Genomic DNA, 23,979 nt, shown 5'->3' on the forward strand with positions numbered 1-23,979 from the left:
AGATGACAAGCAACATGAGTTTGACTGGGACAACACTACTATGATAGGACAAGCCAAACAGAGAACAGCCAGGGAATTCCTAGAGGCATGGCACTCATCCACAGATTCTATCAACAAACACATCGACCTGGACCTAATATACCGGCCACTGCAGCGGACGGCTGGAACTGACAACCGGAAGCGGCAGAGACAAACCACTATAAATGCTGGAGGAAACAACACGGAAGCGCTTCACAGGAGGCTCCCAAGCACTGAGGATGTCACTGAGACAGGGGACGAAACGTCTGCAACACAAATTCCCAGCTGAGCGAACAGAACCACAACAACGAGCACCCGAGCTACAAATCTTCTCACAAACATTGAGTACAGGAGTTGGGAGGTCATGTTGCGGCTGTACAGAACATTGGTTAGGCCACTGCTGGAATATTGCGTACAATTCTGGTCTCCTTCCTATCAGAAAGATGTTGTGAAACTTGAAAGGGTTCAGTAAAGATTTACAAGGATGTTGCCAGGGTTGGAGGATTTGAGCTATAGGGAGAGACTGAACAGGCTGGGGTTGTTTTCCCTGGAGTGTCGGAGGCTTAGAGGTGACCTTATAGAGGTTTACAAAATTATGAGGGGCGTGGATAGAATAAATAGGCAAAGTCTTTTCCCTGGTCATGGAGTCCAGAACTAGAGGGCATAGGTTTAGGGCGAGAAGGGAAAGATATCAAAGAGACCTATGGAGCAACTTTTTCACACAGAGAGTGGTACGTATATGGAATGAGCTGCCAGAGGAAGTGGTGGAGGCTGGTACAATTGCAACACTTAAGAGGCATTTGGATGGGTGTATGAATATGAAGGGTTTGGAGGGATATGGGTCGGGTGCTGGCAGGTGGGACTAGATTGGTTTGGGATATCTGGTCGGCATGGACGGGTTGGACCAAAGGGTCTGTTTCCATGCTGTACACCTCTATGACTCTATGACTCTATAAGTTCTCATGATTCAGTCAGCTGACCCCAAAGTTCAAAATTCTAGATTAGAGTGGTGCTGGAAAAGCACAGCAGTTCAGGCAGCATCCGAGGAGCAGGAAAATTGACATTTCAGGCAAAAGTCCTTCATCAGGAAGTTAAATACATTCCAAGGTATGAAGCAGGCTCAACAGCAGCCATCGATTCCTGATTTGCCCAAAACGTCGATTTTCCTGCTCCTCGGATGCTGCCTGACCTGCTGTGCTTTTCCAGCACCACTCTAATCTAGACTCTGGTTTCCAGCATTTGCAGTCCTTGATTTTACCCAAAGTTCAAAAGCAGAATACACATTTACTATCCAAATTTTGCCACATTCCTGTGTCACTTGCTCTTAAAATTGCTGATGTTTTCCTTTATGGCTGTTTCCTTGGCAGAACACTGGAAACATTCCTCACACTCTGATTGCCAGCATGTAAATGATAATGGCCTAATAATCAATCTCTCATAATGGATTGATTCACTTTGAGGGTTATTCTGTTTAGAACAGATAAATACATTACAAAATATGAAGCAGGGTCAACAGCAGCCAGCTGCTTTCAATGCATGCAGATTGCAGGGCCAAAGTAGTCAAACACATGGGCAGGGTTGCAACATTGTATACACATAGCACGTAGATGGATTCTCTTAAAGATACGGTACACATGCAATAGTTGGTATTTAAAATATGTCATGGAGTCTTGCAAACCGCCTGGAGAATTGTGAAGAAACCCATGTCACTTCTTTTAGTCAAGGCCCAGCAAATTGAATGCAACCCAGGCATCGTTCATGGAGAGCTGCTGACCAACCAAACAGAGAAGTTTAGTGCTCATCAGCGCTATGGAGGTATAGTGGCTGCTGATGGTATTGCACCAGGGAGGTCCAGGATCAGTGTTGGATTCCAGGCCGACAGTGCAGGGGAGATAGGAGGGGATTTGTGGGGAAGGGGTCTTTGGATTGAGGGGTCAGGGCTTAGCAGCAAGCGTGGGGATGTGACTCCCTGCAGCCTTCTAACCAATGCTCAGTGCCACAGGCAGGCATTAAGAACACTTCTTTCCACTACTTGGGAGCCCAAAAGCAACTTGTAAGGATTTTCAACGTGGGCTGCTTATTTGAATGCAGTTCCATCTATTGCTAGGTTAATACCATGGGGGAGTGGAAGAGGCCTTTAGGGGAGTAGTAATTGTCCACCTAAGGCACTGAACTGGCAATAGTTTGGGAAGGATTGCAAAATTCGCTCACGAGTCCCAGACTTAATATTTGTGGAACAGGAAGATTACTGATATATTGGGAATGTATGTGGGTGAATGCCATGAATGTCCGTACAGCTTCTTCTCCTGAATTCCATTAAAGACTCTCAGAACAGTTCCAGCACAGATTCAGTTCAGAGGAAAACACCATCAGATATTTGTCAGTCAGTCCTTTGCCTAACAATTGAAAGATACCAGTCTATGTCATATTGTCATCTGTGCAGCTGGGAATTTATTAGTTTCCAACATATAGCCAGGGGACCCCATTCACCGCTCCACTGCAGTTTGCTGTCAAAACCCAGCATTGTCATTCTGACCTTTTACCAAGTTCTTCCAGTTGATTGATTGATCGATTGTGGCCAGATGTGCCGAGGTACAGTGAAACGTTTTGTTTTTGAGTGGGCAGATTGTACCATACAAAGTGCATCAGGGTAGCAGAACAGAGTACAGAATACAGTATTATAGCTGCAGAAAAGATACGGAGAGAGAGATCAACCTTAATATTTGAAAGATAAAAGCAAATTACTGCAGATGCTGGAATCTGAAACCAAAAGAGAAAATGCTGGAAAATCTCAGCAGGTCTGGTAAGGAGAGAAAAGAGCTGATGTTTCGAGTCTAACTGACCCTTTGTCAAAGCTTTGACAAACGTTCAGTTTGACTTGAAACTCAGCTCTTTTCTCTCCTTACAGATGCTGTCAGACCTGCTGAGATTTTCCAGCATTTTCTCTTTTGGCTTAATATTTGAGAGGTCCATCCAAAAGTTGGATAACAGCAGGGAGGAAGCTGATCTTGAATCTATTTGTTGAAAAATGTGCTTTTGAACTTTTGACCTGAGGTTCACTGTTTCTCTCCTTTGGATGTCGACTCTGCGAAGTGCACAGCGATTTTACTTCCACAAGCTCCTTTTAAACGTGCCATGATATGTCGTGCTCAGCTGTCAGCTTTTCCAGGTCAATGATTTCATTTCCCAGATCTAATTTTTCATCGCGGAGTGTTGAAGGTTTTGGAAAATCCTTTTTGGCTGCTGATCTTTTCAGATCAGTTCTCTTTCCTGTTTGTTAACAGCTCTTCATGTCTTCTAAAGTATGCCTTCAGAATTTCAGTACCTGGCAGTGGCCCATTTAATTTGTTTTGCACACACAAAAACAGAAGTTGCTGGGAAAGCTCAGCAGAGAAATCAGACTTAATGTTCTGAGAGAGAGTCGCTGGACACGAAATGTTGCCAGACCTGCTGAGCTTTTCCAGGAACTTCTGATTTTGTTTCTGATTTACAGCATCTACCGTACTTTTGGTTTCAATTGGTTTTGCGCTTCTCTCTCACAATGATCGAATTTAATTAATCTGTATGCTCTGTGTCTCTGGCAACCATTTCTGAATGGAGGGTGATTTCAATGGGTATGTTCCGCCATCTCCTGCTCCACTGAGATTCTCTGCAGCTCAAACCCAGCTTAGCAGGACCATCCATATCCAGGGCATAGAAAATGTTTCCTTTGTATGAAATCCGAATTGAAGTTGTGCCTAACTGTCAAATTTCAATTCCCCCATCAGGTGTTAGCAATTTTAGAGCATCTCTCCTCGGGTAACCTGAGATAACTCCACAAAGATCAGTTTCCCATCATCAAATCACCCTTCATTTACACATGCATAGTACAAGGCACTGACCCAGCTAGCGTAAAGTGGGCTCCCTGACTGAGCAACACACCTGATACTCCTGTTTATATCTGTCAGCCAGGGCTCCCTGATTGGAACAGGTTAACCACCAGAGGTCCATCTTTGAGGTCCACCTAGCTGACTTCATTCTAATCATTACATAACCATTTACTTTTCAATTTTCAGACAAGACCTCCTTGTATTGTCTGAACAAGATGATGTTACTCTGGGCTCAGCTTTAAATCTTCAGCTTAAGAGTTAGGCCTCTGAGCTTATTTCTCACACATTTCCTAAACCTAATGCATGTGAGAATTTCATTTCTCATGGATTCGTCTCATCTAGACATTTTGTGCAGTTGTCGGTTCATTGTGTGTTGGGGTGGCATGGTGGCTCAGTGGTTAGCATTGCTGCCTCACAGACCCAGGTTCAACTCCCACCTCGGGCGACTGTCTGTGTGACGACTCCACATTCTCCTTGTGTCTGTGTGGGTTTCCTCTCACAGTCCAAAGATGTACAGGTTAGGTGAATTGGCTGTGTTAAATTACCCATCATGCTCAGGGATGTGTAAGTTAGGTGCATTAGTCAGGGGTAAATATAGGGGAATGGGTTTGGTGGTGTGGACTTGTTGGGCCGAAGAGCCTGTTTCCACACTGTAGGTATTCTATGAATCTATTCTATAACAACTTAATGTAACGTGCCCAATTTATGGTGAAGGGAGTTAAGATGTTTCCCACTTAGTGTGCTAGGTCACTTCTCATTTTCAGCCCACTCTACGAGTTGGCTGCGGGCAGCAATGAGGTGGAAGTAAGCATTGCAGGTGCAGCAGGCACTAAAGAAGGAAAATGCTATGTTCGCCTTCATAGTGAGAGGATTTGATTGTAAGAGTAGGGATGTCATGCTGCAATTCCACAGAGCCTTGGTGATCCCACACCTGCAATACTTTGTGCTGTTTTGATCTCCTTATCTGAAGATGACGTTCTGAAGGAGTGCAGCAAAAGTTTGTCAGACTGGAATGGCAAGACTGACTTACAAAGAGAGGATTTGTAAGAGCTGAAGATTTAAAGAGCCTTAGGATCTACCTTCACTAGATTTCAAAAGAATGAGAGGGATATCATAAAAACCTATAAACTTCTAGCATGATTGGACAGGGTTAAAAACAGGCAGAATGTTTCCAATGACTAGAGAGTTCAGAATCAGGGATCATTGTCCAGGGAAATGGGCTAGGCCTTTTAGGATGAGATGAGGAGGAAATTCTTTCCTCAGGGAATGGTGAACCTGTGGAATTCTCTGCCACAGAAAGTAGTTGAGGCTAACACATTTAATTGTTTTCAAGAAGGAGTTAGATATATACAAGGAATAAGATAATAAAGGGTACAGGGAGAAAGCAGGAACAGGATATTGATTTGGATGATTGGTCATGATTAAGTTAAATGGTGAAGTAGGCCTGAAATGTCAAATAGTATCCTCCTGCTCCTATTTTCTATGAGAAAATGAAAGCCAAATATTTAAATTTCTCCGTCAGTCTCTGTCAGCAATCCCTCAGCAGCGCCACATAATGGTGAGGTGTGGAAACCGGGCTTTACTTGCAGCCTCAGGGTAGAGCTTCACTCGGAGGAGCTTTGCCCTCCCTACCTGTGGTATGCAGGCACATCAGCATGTAGACTCGTCTTGATACTCAGTAACCAAGTTCCTAGTGAGAAGTGAGTATCTCCACTACAGATACGTCAGGAGAGTTGACAGTGAAGGGGCTAAAACCCTAACTCAAAAAGTCTAATTATCTAAATCTGTCTAACTATCTGGTAGCTTTTGCAATGAAGCATCCCTAAAATGTCATACTTTACATTCCTTTTGACTCTTGCGGGAGGTTGGTAGGTGTCCCTGATGTTTAAGTAGCCCAAGATCTTCATAAATTTCACCCTCTCAGGAAAGGACACATCAGGTTTGGTGTAGAACATTAACATATCACAGGAAAATAGCAGTTACAAGTGCTGAGGCCCAACCACACTATGCTGCCTTCAGAGCCTGTAAATGTAATTTCCACGGTAACTTGAAAAGAATGCAATGTTTATTCAGAAATAAAGAATTCAAGGCTTTGGAGAAGATATGGGTGAGTGAGACTAATTATAAATCTCTTTCACAGTTTCACACAATCTTCAGTGAGCTGAATATCTCTGTCTGCACTCTAAGATTCTATGGTTATTAAGAAAGTGAAGGGATTGAAGGAAGTGTAAAGGGAGAGAATAACTGGGGAGCAGATTTATCAAAGGAGACTGAAAGCTGTTGTCTGTTGAATTGAATGTTCCTTGGTCTTGAGTAAGTGATAAAATAAGCCACATGTTTAAAAATGTTCAGGCTTGTACTAATGGTATTTTTTGAAATAATCCTTTATTTACACCATATATGGGAAGTTCCACACCAAATACCAGTACTACATCTTGCCCCAAATATAACTTCCCAATTTTAGCACATAACCACTGACATCACATATTTGTGTCAGAATATACTTCAGAGTCTCTTTGGCATACTCTTTAACTCTATTTGCACTGCAACATTTTATAAGGCGTATTATGTTTCATTCTGAATTTATTTTCCTGTTGACAAAGTTGAACACAGAGCTTGTTATAAATCCAGTATCCGAGAGCCATAAAGATCCTAAGGGATGATGCTGCCCTTCTGACATCATTGTGTCAGAACTGTGGTTAAACTCCCAGATTAGCTCAGAAGAATTAGGATCAAGAGGTCATTCAGTCCATCAATTTACTTTCCCATTCTATCCCCACGACCCTTGACTCCCTTTTCGATCGAACTTCTATCTAAGTGAGCATTGAATACATTCAATGACCCAGCCTCCATAGGTTTCTATGAAAGAGAATTCAACAGATAAATGCCCATCTGAAAGAAAAGCTTATTCCTTTCCTCCATCTTAAACTTGTTTTCTCTGGTTCTACTCTTCTATCAGGGGAAACATCCTGAACATCCACTGTGCTAAATCCCCTGAGGATCTCATATGATTCAATAATTGCACGTCTCATCATTCTGAGCTTCAATGATTTCGGCCCAACCTGCTCAACATTTTCTCAAAAGATACTTCCTTTATCCTGGGAATCAGTTGAGTGAAACTGAACTGTTTCTATAGCAATATATTCTTTTTTGTCAGTAAGGAGACCCAAACTGTGCACAGTACTCCAAATTCAGTCCCGAATTAGAATTATGTTTATTGTCATATCTACTCAAGTTACAAAAGAACAGGAGTACATGAAAAGTATGCATTGTTGCCAACACATGGCACGATTTTAGGTATAAGTACGTACGTACAAATCTTAGATACAAAAATAAAGAAAATAAAGGAAAAATGTCACACTACATTACATAAGTTCGAAAAATAAGAAATAAAGGTAAAAAGATAGACATTACAGTCCTTTTATAAGGGCTTCCATGTGTTCTGACCAGGCTTCACCTGTTCCCAACTGGCAGCCATCTTTTCTCCAGACCTGCTGGCCACTGTCCCCAGTCCACTCTGGGGTCATTGGCAGAAGAGGAAAAAAAGCAGAAGAGAAAAAAAAACATAAGCAAGAGGGGTAAAAAAGAAAAAGAATGGATAGAGAAGACGAGTTCCAGCATGAGTGTACTACTTTGCCGCCATCTTGCAGAACTGAACATAAGATGTCTAGAGTAACTCTTCATTACTCTTATATGTGATTTCCCTTGCGATATATGCTACATTCTGCTGGTGCTGCACTTACTGCATTTGCAAACCAACTCTTTGTGATTCATATACCAGGAGATCTATACCACTCTGTATTGTAGATTTATAAAATCTCTCTCCTTTTTAAAATTCATTTGTGTGTTATGGGCATCGCTAGTTAGCTTTGCATTTACTGCCCTTCACTAATTGCCCTTGAGAAGGCAGTAGTGAACTTCCTTCTTAAAATCCTGCTGTCCATGGTATGTAACAATACTCACAGTACTGTTTGGAATGCAATTCTAGGTTTTAAACCCAGTGAATATGTTGTCCTCATCCTTCTGAGTTGTAGTAGTTGAGGTTGGAAAGTGCTGTCAAAAGATTTATTGTAGTACACCTTGCAAATGCTACACCCTGCTGCCACTGAGTGAATATTGATTGTGATAGATGTGGTGTCAATCAAGTGGGATTGCTTTGTCCTGGATGGTTTTAAGCTCCTTGAATATTGTTGGATCTGCACTCAACCAGTCAAGTGGGGAGCATTCTATCTCAAATGTAATCTCCCTACATTTATAATAGACAATCTGCTAAACTTTTGTCAATTTGTCTGACCTATCTAAAAGTTGGTGTAGACATTTATATCCTCCGGACAACTGATAGTTCAGAGTCAGGTAGACAATCTACAAATTTACTTCCCACACATTTGCTTTCTTCATTGAACTTTAATTTACATCACACCAAGCATAATTACAGATATGGAGTGCTCCCAAGAGATTCTAAACATCCCATCCTATCCTAGCATATATATTTAATTGAGGAATATTAAGATTTCAACCTTAGTGCATAAGTTATTATAGCAAGTAAGATGTTGAAGTCAAAGACTGGGATTTAAAATGTCTAGAAACATAACCATTGGAAATAATTACATATCAAGTCCATGAAGATTCTTAGTGAAGCAAGCAAAAAGAATTAATCCAATTTTATTCTCCAGGAATGAAATTAATTGAAATTCAACTGACCATGTGGCAATATTTTGTAGTTGGGGTTTATTAGCAGGACATTGATTCTTCCGTTAGCTGATAACCTGAATGACTGTTTTAGGAGGAGACTGAGATGTTCAATGTGATTAATATTTATGGTTAAAATAGAGACAGACTTTCAATGGCCCTTAACTTTAATAGTTGTGAAAATTGGCAATGAAAAATCAATGACTGGTGAGCTCTCATTTTTAGAATTTCTAGTTATTCATGATTTATGAACACTCTTGTTGAAGCCAATTTTCCACATACTTTCTTCCTATTTGCTTTTCCACCTTTCTACTTGGACATTAATCCTTGGCCTTTTAAATCGATTCTCAATTTTTCAAAGCCCTTTAACAGTATTCACAAGGATTCAGATGAGAATGTGCTGGCCTCCCATGAAGTGTGCTGGGAAGTGGGGAACGACAAGTCTGGAAGGTACTGGGAGTTGGGTCAGTACTTCCTGATGCATTCCCACTGCTCAGTAGTTTTCCCAGCGGTATTTTACAGCAGTGATAAAGTTGCCTGCCTATGAGAGACGGGGAGCCAATTTAGCATTTGGGTCAGAGAATCATAGAATCCCTACAATGTGAAAGCAGGCCATTTAACCCATCAAATCCACACCAACTCTCCAAAGAGCATCCCACCCAGACTCACCCATTGTATCTAGCCTGCACATCCCTGGACACACTGGGCAATTTAACATGGCCAATCCTCCTAATGTGTGCATTTTTGGATTGTGGGAGGAAACCGGGCCACCGAGAGGAGCTTCCTGGTCTGTTGGCATTTGGCCAATTGTAAACCAGTCCCATTCCATGAAGGAAGGCTGCCAACTGCAAGGAGGCTGCCTCCTGAGTATAGTTAGTGGAGTTGGTACTTTCAAAGCCCAAACAGGGGCACATCAGTGCTGGCGTGGTCCTCCCCTCTCAATGTTGCAGCCTGTCAGATAAAAGAATTGTCTTCCTCCCCTCAAAGGACACCTGAAATTGAAGGCTTTCTCTCATCTCTGCAGTTCTTAGTGTTGCTGCCAAGACTGCAGAGAGATTGGACTCACAATAAAGACAGCCCACTATCTCTAACCAACGAAGTTAATTAAGAGGTTTCCATCAGGAAATGACTGCTCTTGTTCCCACTGCCTTCAGGACCAGCACATAGTTCCAATGCAGCCACTTACCCCCTGCCGAGAAAATCCCAGCCATATTCAGATGGCCTCTAGGGAGAAATGTCTGAGGTGATATGGTGCTTTCCTCATCTGGGTGCTCTGGTTTCCTCCCACAGTCGACCAATGTGCAGGTCAGGTGAATTGGCCATGCTAAATTGCCCGTAGTGTTAGGTGCATTAGTCAGAGGGAAATGGGTCTGGGTGGGTTACTCTTCAGAGGGTTGGTGTGGACTGGTTGGGCCAAAGTTCCACACTGTAGGGAATCTAATCTAATCTATTCTAGTCTAATCTAATCTAAGATGTTTACTGAAACCAAGTCAATTGTAAGTATAAATTTAAACATGTTGATTTGAATTATATTAACTTAATGACAAATAAATGATTCCAACATCTGAGAGTAGTTATCACTTCAGTCTTGTTGATCTGGATTTGACTTTTACTGGTGCCAATGAATTTAATGCTTAAACCATCTGCAGGTCCAAGGCATGTTAAGCTCCCGGTGCAAATTTCAATTGTAGAGCTTTTAACTGTGACACATCTCAGCAGCAGTTTCATTACTACTAACTTCACTCTGCGAAAAGAAGCACTTGGAAACCTGTGTAAAAGACTATCTTTCTGTTTATACCCGTCTTCAACCATTATCTCTTTCTTATTCACTGAATCACAATTTAATAAGGCGCAGGCAAAGGCCACTTAGACCACTGTGTTTGCACCAACACCCTGAGCATTTTGATCTGGAGCCAATCTCATGCTCCTTCCTCATTCCCTTGTATTCATATTAAAACTTTATTTTATTAATTAATTCCCTTACCTATAATAATTTTATACTCACTAAATACCCCAGAATAGATCTTTATTTGTTAAACTATCAGCTTAGATCGTAGATAGCACTTCAATATCTGAATCTAAATCTCTCATCGTTAAGTAAATTGTCCGATGTTCCACTGTCATTAGGGAGTCCGGTAGTGCCAGGGGTGCTGCCCTTTAGATGAGACACTTAATTAAAGTCTTTTCAGGTGCATATAAAAGTTCCTATATTAGCGTGAGTAGAAAAGATGTTCTCCCAAACTCATGATCAACGCTTTCTCCTGCTCCACTGAAGAGATTAAGGCAGCTATGGAAATCTGTTGCTATCCATTGAGTCTTGTCATATTGGCAACAGCGACTGAGGCTCTAAAGCAATTCCTTGGATGTGAAGCTTGCTAAGATGGCATGTCAAGGAAAATTATTTCTTTCTCAAACGGTATAAAAAAGAATTACTGACCATATTGCACTTTCTCTGCTCTGCAGGATCTGACAATCCAATTTGGAGGTGAGTCCAAATGGAAAAAAAAACTTCTTATTGGTTGAGTACATTCCAAATGTCATTCTGAACCAGCTGAGGGCCTGATGTATAAACATTGATGTGGCTGTAATTCTCAGAAAGGGTTCTACAAAAAACGTCAGAGCAGAAGTTCAAATTTGGCAGCAGAAAGAAATTATGGTTTTGACTGCCAGTTATATGTTGTGTGCTAACAATGCATAATGGATGGTTCCACAATTCCTAAGAGCCTGTATGATCACAGTAATAACTCAGGAAGGCACACTGGAAAGGAACATCTTTTACTGTTGAACACTGAAATAGAGCCACTACTCTTGGTGTACATAGACCAGTCCCAGTCCAGAACAGACAGTTTTGCCACTGTGTCTGCTTTATAAAATGTTCCGGTGATGAGTTCCTACTGGGCAGGCTATTGTTTGTTACCAGGGAACTCATACTCAATTAGCTCTCCAGGGCAATTAATTAACAATACCCCATGCACTTTAAAAGGATGATCACATCTGTCCCTCTCTGGGTCCGAGAGTTCCCCCTTTCTCCTGTGATAATGGGGCCTTCTATGTTGTTTTGCCCATGGGCCCATTCCTGTTGTTCTCTAGGTCTGATTGAGGGACATATAATAGGCAAAAGACTCTTCTGTGAAGATCAATGAGGAGTCACTTGTCCTCAATAGTGTGTCTGTCAAATCAATCACCTATGCGAAGGGTTCCTAAAGGTTTTCTCCCTAACAATAGATACTGTGGCCCGTGTCTGCTTCCATGTATAGGGGGTGGCCATTTACCTGCATGGTTATTTTAACTGGGACTACTTTTGAGAGCAGTGAGATTAGCATCAAGAGCATTGATGAATACTGTGTGTTCCCTCTCCAAGCACACCCAGGCCTGGGCGTAACCATGGAAAGGGGCAGACAGTCGGCAGAGATAGTCTCTTCCACAGCACACTACCTGGACCTATTTATAGACAGCCTTGATGGGCCCAAGAGCAGACCCATGAGGAAATCCTCTGATCTCCTCACATCTCTCTGCATCAGGTGCTCAAAGATCAGGAGCGTAGGGCTGAAGTGCAACCAAAAACACAACAAAAGATTTTTCAAATAACTGAAAACGGTTGAGTTTTCTCATATATCTGGAAATGCTATCACGTAGAACTGTTTTTTTCTCCCACCATCAAATTGCTGTGACCTTTTATTTTTAACGATTAACCACCACCTGTAAAATACCTGTGCGCTCAATTAAATATTCACTTCGAAGCCTGTTGCAGGGAATGCAAAACATCAAAAGCCGGGAAGGGATAATGACAATGGTCTACCTTATTGATTAATTAGCCTGTTCAGGGATGTTCTTACACATCTCTGAAACAGCTGGGATTTCAACCCAGACCTCCTGGTTCAGAGATAGGAAATCTATCACTGTTCCACAAAAGCCCTTATTAATCTGTTCTGAGATTCTGTTATATGTCTCACGAGTAGTGACATTATTAACACATCACAACAGCACCCTTAAAGTGATAATTGACTGCAGGATCTCCTGTTTACTAAACAGGCACTTTAACCAGGCGAAAGTGAGGACTGCAGATGCTGGAGATTAGAGTCAAGAGTGTGGTGCTGGAAAAGCACAGCAGATCAGGCAGCATCTGAGGAGCAGGAAAATTGACATTTCGGGCAAAAGCCCTTCATCTGGACTTTTAAACAACTAAGTCATGGGTCTGTTTTATAAAGGGTTCAGTGATGAGTTCCAGTTGGACAACCCATTGCCTGTTCCCAAGGGAATGTACTCAACAAGCTCAATATGGAGATTAATGAATGATTCCCCATGGGTTTTAAATGGTTATAACAACAACAGACTAACATTTTTAACATTACCTTAGAAAAGCAATAGTAAAGAGAAATCTGAATTTTAACAATCCAAAGGAAACATTGATTCGTGGCAAAATTACTGATCCAATCTCTAATGTAGCTCTGCGAAAAAAAAGCAAAACTGTCTTTGAAAAGTTCAAGGCCAGGCTCCAAGGTTTCCAGACCAAAGTTAACTTTGATCTCAAACTCCTAACTCCATCTCTTCTGGAACTCTAATAAAATTAGGAAGAATTTCTCCAGCTTGGTCAATTTTGGAAAATGCAGGCTCTGGGGCCTGAATGGCTTACTTCCACTCCGGTGTTCATATGCATTAGCCAATTCAAATGAGTATGGAAGGCATAAATGAACAAGTGTCTACTGCAAGCATGTATCAATCTCATTTGGTGAAAACCGGCTTGTCCCAGGTTTGGTTTTGTGGAGTACATTGTGTTAAATGATACCCTTCTCAGGATCTGGAATATAAATTTAATGTTTTCATTCAGTATGCAAAATAAAATTTGCAAAGATTGAGTGTTCCCTTTGACATACATTGTCCCAAGTGTCCCATCATTGACATTCAGTCACTGGAATCTCCCAGAGGTATAGCCGGAGAGGTTACCATGGAAGTCTATTGTTATGCATTTCATAAGTCACAAATTAGCTTAGTATGTGAGAGGTCTCAGGGATCCCAAAAATGACAAAATGTTTAGGGTGTAGGTTTGCTCGCTGAGCTGTAGGTTTGATATCCAGACTAGGTAACATCATCAGTGGCAACCTCCAAGTGAAGCGAAGCCGTTGTCTCCTGCTTTCTATTTATATGTTTGTCCTGGATGGGGTTCCTGGGGTTTGTGGTGATGTCATTTCCTGTTCGTTTTCTGGGGGGTTGATAGATGGTATCTAGATCTATGTGTTTGTTTATGGCGTTGTGGTTAGAGTGCCAGGCCTCTAGGAATTCTCTGGCATGTCTTGGGACAGGATAAGCAAAGACATGCCAGAGAATTCCTAGAGGCCTGGCACATCGCCACAAACCCCAGGAACCCCATCCAGGGCAAACATATAAATAGAAAGCAGGAGACAACAGCTTCACTTCACTTGGAGGTCGCCACTGATGATGTTACCTAGCCAGGTAATGAAATGTCTGGATATCAAACCTACAGCTTAGCGAGCAAACCTACACCCTAAACCTCAACCTGAGCTACAAACCTTCACAAACCTTGCAATGACAAGATGTTATTTAAATCTTCGTTTTGCTAGTTAAAATGGGAGAAAATAGGAACCAGCAAAAACAGAGATTGAGGAAGGGTCTGTGGTCAGAATGGAGGAAGGGTCGCAGGATCTGAAACATTAACTCTGATTTCTCTCCACAAATGCTGCCAGATCTGCTGAGCTTTTACAGCAATTTCTGTTTTTGTTTCTGATTTCCAGCATTCGCAGTTCTTTTGGGTTTTATTTAGAAAGTAGGAGCTTTCTTATTAAGGTAGACAAGCTGACAGGCAATTTTGCTTTTCAGACCTTAACATCCTCCTAGGCTTAGGAAGCACAGCAGAATTCAGGTGATGCTCTTTACAGTTCTCCAACACTCCAACCACCAGTTCAGGTAAATTTATTTGGAGAGAATTAGCAGGGGTGGACCAAAAGCGTGAAACAATTCAGGCGTTCACCTTCCAGGATGGCTGCATCAATCTTCACCCATACACCCTCTTCTAGGAATTGCAGAACAATTACAGGAGCAGACAGCTGGCATAGGATAGTGTCTGAACCAATGGCAGTCAGGAGTTTCCCATTTGGACTTTTTGTAGGATCGAACCCAACATAGAATCAATTGTCAAATCCATGTCTTACTTCAAACTGAAGGCGGCCAAATCCTCACCATGTGGCTTTTAAGATAGAAAAAAAACATAACTAGCTTGTTCAGATTGATCTTCAGTGTTTTTAAGGATTTAAAGCCTCTTATAATTTGTAGCCCAGGGCTTTCATTGCTGCAGTGAATGCAATTCCAATGCATTCTGCACACCGTTCATCATCTCACTGAAGTTGCGGCACTGAAGTTTGCCCCATATTATATCTGAGGCTTCAGATGCATGCAAACTGTGTTACAGAGACATTGTTGTTTCAAGAGAGCTGGACGATATGGGAAGAGGCAGAAATTGATGAAAAGCCAAGGGGCAAAAAACACCAGAACAAACAGTAATGCTTGCAACTGAACACATGGAATGTAGTGGAACTCCATTTTGAGTATACCAGAGTATCTTGTTTGCCAGTTTTACGGTGTTTCACCTTCTGGGGATGCCAACAAATCCGCAGATGTGGAAGTTCTATCAAATGTAACAGTGCAACATCATTAACATTGTTTGACAGCTGTGATTACCTTCTAAAAACAGATAAGGATTTTTTTTCACTTAGAGATTTTTTCAATCGGAATTGATTTGGAACTCTTTTTTTCCACAAATAGGAGAGATTTTAACACTTTTAAGGCAGAGGTAGGTAGTGGGAAACGTTTGAGTAGGAACACAGAGTAAATAGATCAGAATAGAATTTTTATTGAATAGTCAAGCAGGCTTGAGGAATGAGTAGTGTACTTGTGCTCCTACTTGGTATGGTTGTATGTTCATGTGTTTGTATCACAGCAACCTATTGTAATTGACATCCACATCACTCATTAGGTAATACCTGAACACAACATGTGGTGATGTTTTTGGTCTGAATACCTTTAACTCTGTCATATTAACCCCTTTAAAATGTTCTTGTTAATATTGATTCGAGTCAGAGGTGTACAGCATGGAAACAGACCCTTTAGTCCAACTCGTCTTTACCTACCAGGAATCCTAAATTAATGCAGTTCCATTTGCCAGCATTTGGCCCATAGCGCTCTCAACCCTTTCTACTCACATACCCATCCAGATGCATTTTAAATGTGGCAATTGTACCAGCTTCCATCACTTCCTCTGGCAGTTCATTTCATACATGCACCACCCTCTGCATGAAATGGTTGCCTTTTATGTCCCTTTTAAATCTTTCCCTCTCACCTTAAATCTTAACCCTCTAGTTTTGGACTCCCCCTGGAGGAAAGACATTGACTCTTCACTTTATCCATGCCCCTCATGATTTTATAACCTTCCATAATGTCATCGCTCAGTCTCAGATGCTACAGGGAAAATAGCTCCAGCCTATTCAGTCTGTCCCTGCAGCTTAAACCCTCCAACCCCAGCAACATCCTTGTAAATCTTTTCAAGCTTAACATCTTGCCTATAGCAAGGAGACCAGAATTAAAACTAATTAGGGAGAAACTTGCTATAAATATGTCAAATATCTCTCAACATATTGGTAAAATTAGAATACCTTTTACACCTTTAATGACCAGATGTCCTAAAACATATTTTAGCCAGGTATATACTTTTTGAAGAGTCACCATTATTGCAGCAGTAAACGTGTACACAACCAGCTACCTAAACAAAACAATGCAATGAAGACCCAGATAATCTGCTTGCAGTGATTCTGGTTGAAGGGTAAATATTGATCAGAACATTGAGGTGGGGCATCGACCTTCTTTAATATTGCCATGAGATCTTTCCACATTCACTTGAGAGAGTTGAAATGGTCCCATTGTCATCACTCATCAGATAAGCAGCATGTCAGCTTGGTGAAATGGGACAGGAATCCAGAACTTTCCGATTGTAGAGGCCAAAGGGTTTGTATTGAGCCAAGACTGATACAAAAACCAAAAGGGAAAGAGAATCACTAAGTTTTGCTTTGGAGTTAACAGTTGTGAATTTATAAAATAATACTGATCCTGTATAATAATAAACTGATCCAGTTGGCATTTTAAAGTCAGAACAGCACAGTCAAATACAACCTCTAGACACCCCAACAAAGTTGCATTGTGTACTTGTTGTAACAGTGTAGAACTTCCCTAACTTACCTCAGGCAGGCGTGGGAACTATTGAGTAAGTGAGCCGCAGTATGCTGAGTTGTTGACCCATTGGTACTCCGGATTGGGTATTGGGTTGAAACTAACCAAAATCATTAATTATGTTTAGATTCTCTACAGTGTGGAAACAGGTCCTTCAGCCCAACTAGTCCACACCGACCCTCCGAAGAGTAACCCACCCAGACCCATTTCCCTCTGACTAATGCACCTAGCACTATGGGCAATTTAGCACAGCCAATTCGCCTGACCTGTACATCTTTGGACTATGGGAGGAAACCGGAGCACCCAGAGGAAAACCATGCAGACACTGGGAGAATGTGCAAACTCCACACAGACAGTTGCCCAAGGCTGGAATCGAACTTGGGACCCTGGTGCTGTGAGGTAGCAGTGCTAACCACAAAGCCACCATGCTACCCTAAAAATGTGGATCAAGAGGATTATATTTCAGCATATCCATATTGGTTATTTCAGAGCTGAATGAATAATTCTGTAATCTGTAGCACCAATGAAGCCCCTATCCCCATTCAGCAAGCGTACTAAGCCAAGAGAAGGAACAAAACATATTTGAAATATAGTTCACCTTCAAATAGGTTCTGATTTCTTAGCTTTGGGACAGCGATTATCTTTAAATAACTGAACCATGAGGTGAGAAAAGAACGTTTGACCAGTGAAGTTTATTTGTCCTGATAATAATATACACTCTGTTGGACTATGACCAACCCTTGGGGAAGGTCATGTAATCTTGTCACACAGAACAGCTCACCAAACAAAACCTTTGAACATTCACTCTCTCATACTCCATTATTCAGTGTCGATTGACTACTTTCCTGGACACGAGATATCTATTGCCCCAGGATTTTTTTCCCTGAAGAATACATCAGTTTCCTCGAGTATTTATCCTTTCAATCACTTCCTTACTCCAGATCTTCTTCACTAAATGTGACTAGCAAGGCACTAACTGCATTAGCTGGGGAGTTCATTTCACAGACAGAAAAGACTTGAGGCTTCAGTGAATAATCAAACATAGCTATTTTTCACTAGGACTTCAATGAAAGCACATATGTAAATAAAAAGTCACAAGATATATTGAGTTACTCAGAAGTGTTTAAAGCAGTTTGATCTCCATGAATTCGGAATATCACTTTGTGATTGGATTAGAGAGGGTGGAGGAGTGATTCACTAGGATGTTGTCTGAATTGGAGTAATTCAGCTCTGAGCAAAACCTAGGTAGTGTCCATTCTCCAATTTTATTTGAGGAAAGGGTGCGACATAACTACGTGGAGGCCAACATCCCATCCACATGTCACCCTGTATTTACACAAGCACAGGACATGGACTCTGACCAGCTAGCTCAGAGCCAGCCCCCCGAGTGAGGACACTTTTTGACACTCCTGTTTCTATCTATCAGACAATGGTCTCTGATTGGCCCTAGTTAACAGTGCCAATCAGGGATCTTATGCTTAAAGAGACCCATCTCGCCAACCTCATTCCAATCACTACAGGGAGAAAACTGGAGAGGAAACTCTTCTCCCAGCTTGATGTTGCAAATAATGACAATCATCCACTTGGATAGGTACATTAAGACTAGGCATGGACACAAGCCATTCAATACTTCCAGACTAATATCTCAATAGACACATCATTGGAACACTGTTGTTGGTAGATTTAAAGATGAAAATGACTCAGCAATTTTCTGCCACGAATGTGACTGAACAGGTTGATTCCTGACCCACAGATCTTTCCACACTTTGAGTCAGGCATCACAAGAGGTTGCAGGATCTGGAGCACAAGATTTGCTTCTGTCACTTTCTATTCTTGTTTCTGTTCTGCCTCATCATTAAGGCACTGGGACTCAAACCACAGCGCACCTTGACTGACAAATGTCTAGTCGCAAGCTTTCTCTAGTTGTTAAAGTTAACTCCATCATCCTTCAAGTTGAACTCCAGTGTGTCTTTGAAGATTTTTCTTTGCGTTTCCTTGGACTTCTAGGCAGTTGAGAATTGGAACATTGCTACAAACACTGGAGAGGTTTAATAGACACTCATTAAAATACTGGGAAACCCAGTGTAGCTTTACCGCTGTAACGCAAATCTCAAAAGCCAGTATTAAAAATGATGATGGGAATATGTTATCTGATAGATTTCTTGAAGTTACACGATAACAATTTTCTTCTGACACATGGTGTTACAATGGTTTGGAAAATCAGTTTAGCCTAAAATAGATGTCTAGCTGCTCTAAAATACTCTGTTCACTAAAATGAGCAGACATGCCCAGTTTGCTACAGAAATTTCCTTTCTCCTCTTTTGATAAGTTCCCCAATGTGGATGAAAATCTCAAATGCAGCTCAATTCAATGGGCTGAATGTTACTTAATTTTTGTTTAAGTGCAGGTTGCTTTGATTTGTTTGGAGGATTTTTCTTCCGTGAGACCTAGCAAGGTATTTCGCAGTATCTTATCAAACTCACTTCACTAACTACTTACCCCACAATTCATGTCCAGCCTTATCTTACCACACACTGTTCCCAGAACAAGTTACCAGTTTTTGGACATTCCCCAATTGACTAGCATCCCTGGCATTGGTGCCATCTTTAAAAGGTTGTTCTGTGGCTGGTCAAGCTTTGTCAGTCAGAGTTGCCCTGAACTGTCGCAACATTTGCCTGGATGTGGCAGACAGGGGGAATTTGTTGCCCCACTTTTCAGGCATAAACCTGGAGGTCCTGCTGGGCGAGGTAGCATAGAGGTTGAATGTTCTCTTTCCTCAGGACCAGCAGAGAGGAAACAGTGAGAGACTGCACCCTCCTGGTCTGAGGTTCCCAGCTGAATCAGTGCAGTCTCACCCATATTGAGGGATGGCCAGCAATGTAGAAACCAGGTTAATGCCCTGTTCCACTCCACTAGGAAACGTGCCACCCTCACCTCTGGTACTTTGTGCTGACACTGTCTCAATCATTGCACCCATTGCCCATCAATGCTCATGTTCTACTACTCTTGTGCCTGCACCATCTTCCCAATGCCCACTCTCACCCACTCCACCCCCCTCACACCACGAACCCTGCATGTTCTCACTCACTTAGGCCACCTCCGCACGTGTGCTAGAAGTAATAACTGTGCCACCCAGTTTCAGCTCCCTTTTACCTGCCCGAACTCATTCCAGGAGGAGATCAGCCCACAGAAGGAGTGGAGAGCTGCCTGACATTCAGCTCTTCACCCCTTAGCTTGACAGCATCATGATTCTGACTGGCCCTAATGGCTGACAACCATACTCAAGCCCCTGGACTGGCATTCAAGGTTGACCTTCACTTATTGTGCTGGGACTCCCTGAGCGAAGACTATCTCCCTTGACTTTACTGAAAATCTTCCTTACTTTGTGATTGTGTTAAAGGCCACAGCAATATGGCAGAACTATGAGCGTCTCATGCTGACAGGGTGAAGCACCAAGAGACAAATCAATGCAAGGTAGGGATGCTGTAAGTATCCAGGTAGGTTCAGAGTGAGCAAGTGCAATGAGACCAGACAAACAGGCACAAAATGACTCTGCTTTCCCCGTGTGCAGAGTGTCCTTGCTGCTGCATTACAATGGTAGTTACCAGTGCAGCCTTGAAGTGCAGAGGAGTATCATAAGTCCATTGGAGATATGCCATGCGAATGCTTAGATGCTGGCTTAACTTGGATGCCAATATCTGTAGATGTAGGTATGTTTGTCTGGTGCCCACATCCTGAGATCCTATCAGAAGGATGTTGTGAAACTCGTAGGGGTTCAGAATAGGTTTACAAGGATATTGCCAGGGTTGGAGGATTTGAGCTGTCGGGAGAGGTTGAATAGGCTAGGGCTGTTTTCTCTGGAGCATCGGAAAATGAGGGGTGAACGTATAGAGGTGTATGAAATCATGAGGGGCATGGATAGGGTAAATAGATGAAGTCTCTTCCCTGGGGTGGGGGAGTCCAGAACTAGAGGGCATAGGTTTAGGGTGAGAGGGGAAAGATATAAAAAAGACCTTAGGGGCAATCTTTTCACTCAGAGGCTAGTACGTGTTTGGAATGAGCTGCCAGAGGAAGTGATGGAGGCTAGTACAATTGCAACATTTAGATTAGATTAGATTAGTTTACTTACAGTGTGGAAACAGGCCTTTCGGCCCAACAAGTCCACACCGCCCTGCCGAAGCGCAACCCACCCATACCCCTACATTTACCCCTTACCTAACACTACGGGCAATTTAGCATGGCCAATTCACCTGACCTGCACATCTTTGGACTGTGGGAGGAAACCGGAGCACCCGGAGGAAACCCACGCAGACACAGGGAGAAGGTGCAAACTCCACATAGTCAGTCGCCTGAGGCGGGAATTGAACCCGGGTCTCTGGCGCTGTGAGGCAGCAATGCTAACCACTGTGCCACCGTGCCACCCACATTTAAAAGCCACCTGGATGGATAAATGAATAGGAAGAGTTAGGTGCTGGCAGGTGGGACTAGATTGGGTTAGGATATCTGGCCAGCATGGACGTGCTGGACCGAAGGGTCTGTTTCCATGCTGTACATCTCTATGACTCTATAACTCCTATGTTCTTGCTCATTTTCCAGCAGGGAGATTTTTTCAAGCAAGCAGTGAGTTGAAGCCTCCAGGTACTTCCTCCAATGTCCATGACAAGAATTCTCCCCATCTAGCTTGTTCAGTATGTTTGGTGAGATTAGAAGCAGAATATTAATGAAGCAAATTATGTCATTAATAAAGTGTTTAACAAGCAATAGCTTCACTTAATTGGCAACTCACTGATGCCCAGCAAGAATCTTGTCTCGGTTGTTTGGCAATTGGCATTAAGATGCATAAGAGATGCAAGAGTTGCTCCCAAAATTGAAATAGACTTTGTTGGATTTCTAATGCTATTCTTGACACAATTCTCATCACAGCCCACATCATTCAGGCTCCCATAGGATTCTGACTAACATGGTGAAACAAGTTGAGTTCCAAAATATGGAAGCCCTACTTTTGTGAAGTTCCAACAGCACAGAAAGATAAATGACCTTTGTTGTTTCTTTTCTCTCACTTGTCTAAGGTACAGTACAAGTATCTCAACACTGATGAATAAAAGCAAATCTTAGCAGGACTTATACACTTAATGGTAAGGTTCTAGGGAGTGTTGCGGAACAAAGAGACCTTGGAGTGCAGGTTCATAGCTCCTTGAAAGTAGAGTCGCAGGTAGATAGGATAGTGAAGAAGGCGTTTGGTATGCTTTCCTTTATTGGTCAGAGTATTGAGTACAGGAGTTGGGAGGTCATGTTGCGGCTGTACAAGACATTGGTTAGGCCACTGTTGGAATATTACGTGCAATTTTGGTCTCCTTCTTATCGGAAAGATGCTGTGAAACTTGAAAGGGTTCAGAAAAGATTTACAAGAATGTTGCTAGGGTTGGAGGATTTGAGCTATAGGTAGAGGCGGAACAGGCTGGGGCTGTTATCCCTGGAGCGTCGAAAGCTGAGAGGTGACCTTATAGAGGCTTACAAAATTATGAGGGGCATGGATAGGATAAATAGGCAAAGTCTTTTCCCTGGGGTCGGGGAGCCCAGAGCTAGAGGGCATAGGTTTAGGGTGAGAAGGGAAAGATATTAAAGAGACCTACGGGGCAACTTTTTCCACACAGAGTGGTACGTGTATGGAATGAGCTGCCAGAGGAAGTGGTGGAGGCTGGTACAATTTCAATATTTAAGAGGCATTTGGATGGGTATATGAATAGGAAGGGTTTGGAGGGATATAGGCCGTGTGCTGACAGGTGGGACTAGATTGGTTTGGGATATCTGGTCGGCATGGATGGGTTGGACCGAATGGTCTGTTTCCATGCTGTACATCTTTATGATTCTATGATTGGAATGAGGGCCAGGTGAATCTCATTGTCTGTGAATTCCTTGATTGGGGTAATCAGGGAGCCCTGGCCAACAGATATAAACAGGAGATAACCGAAAGGTGGGTAGGGGCGTGCTGCCTTAGAGTGGTCAGAAGTGGGAGGGGCGGGGGCTTGCTGGGTCTGTATTGTCTGCACTTTTGTATGTAACAGTACTGTGTAATGTACAACTGTCATTGCTGTTGTCTCTTTATATCTTTATGTGAAACTGGGATTTGAGGTTTGTCCTTATGTCCCTGTAAACTGTTTGAATGGTAGGGTTTGGGGCCTAGCTTTGCTGCTCCTCTCCCTTGTAAAATTGCTGTAAATGTAACTGTTGTAAACTGTTTTTGTAATTTGTTTAATAATAAAAAATAAATAAATAGGAGATTCAGGGAGTCTCCTCACTCTAGGGACTGGCTCTGAGCTGGCTGGTCAAAGTCCATGATGAAAAAGGGGAACCACACTCCAGATACAAGAGCATGGTTGAGTCACAGAATCCTGAAATAGCAATAGTTAGAAACATGCAGCATGAGGTCGGCAGAGTATTGTTTTAAAATTAAATCAGTTTGGTTTATTTTGAAGTGTCCTCTGACATGACCTAGCAAGTTATTAAGTTGTGTAGGGTTGGGCAATGAAATACTGACCTTGCTAGTGATCCCATACTCGTGAATCGATAAAAACTGAGTCTCTTGTTCATGGCATTGTCAGGATCTCAATTAGTCAGTAAAAATGAATTTATTGAAGATTCTGGGTTATGTAGATTTTTCAGATACTTAGCATAATGTACCACTAATATAATCTTTATAGTTTAGATTTTAAAAATTTTTAGGAAGTTGAAATTACGTTGTTGGACAAAGCTTTTAATACCAGCAAATGGAATTGTTATCTCTATTTATAGCAGTGTTAAAAAATAATTGAGCTGTATTCCATGCACACTCAAGGTCACAAGATAAATATTCATGATGTAGGCCATTCAGTCCAATTTATCTCATCTACATAGAACAAAAGCTACGATCCACACCTTTCAACTATATTTTGAATAATTTCTGTTGTCTCTTCAACTCCAGCTGACTGTCAGTTTTATATGTTGAAAGACCTGGTGTGAGGGAGGACTGCCTGACATGCATCTTAAATGTTTCCTTTGCTAGTTTGAACCTGTGCTTCCTTGACCTACTGTTAATAATTTAACATTCTTTGGGATTCAACACTATCATTTTTGTACTATTTATTATCTTCTGTCCGTCAAAGCATGAAGGCTTTAGAAGATTAAGTGC

Source organism: Chiloscyllium plagiosum, chromosome 20, assembly GCF_004010195.1.
Source record: "Chiloscyllium plagiosum isolate BGI_BamShark_2017 chromosome 20, ASM401019v2, whole genome shotgun sequence".
In the NCBI taxonomy this organism is placed as follows: Eukaryota; Metazoa; Chordata; class Chondrichthyes; order Orectolobiformes; family Hemiscylliidae; genus Chiloscyllium; species Chiloscyllium plagiosum.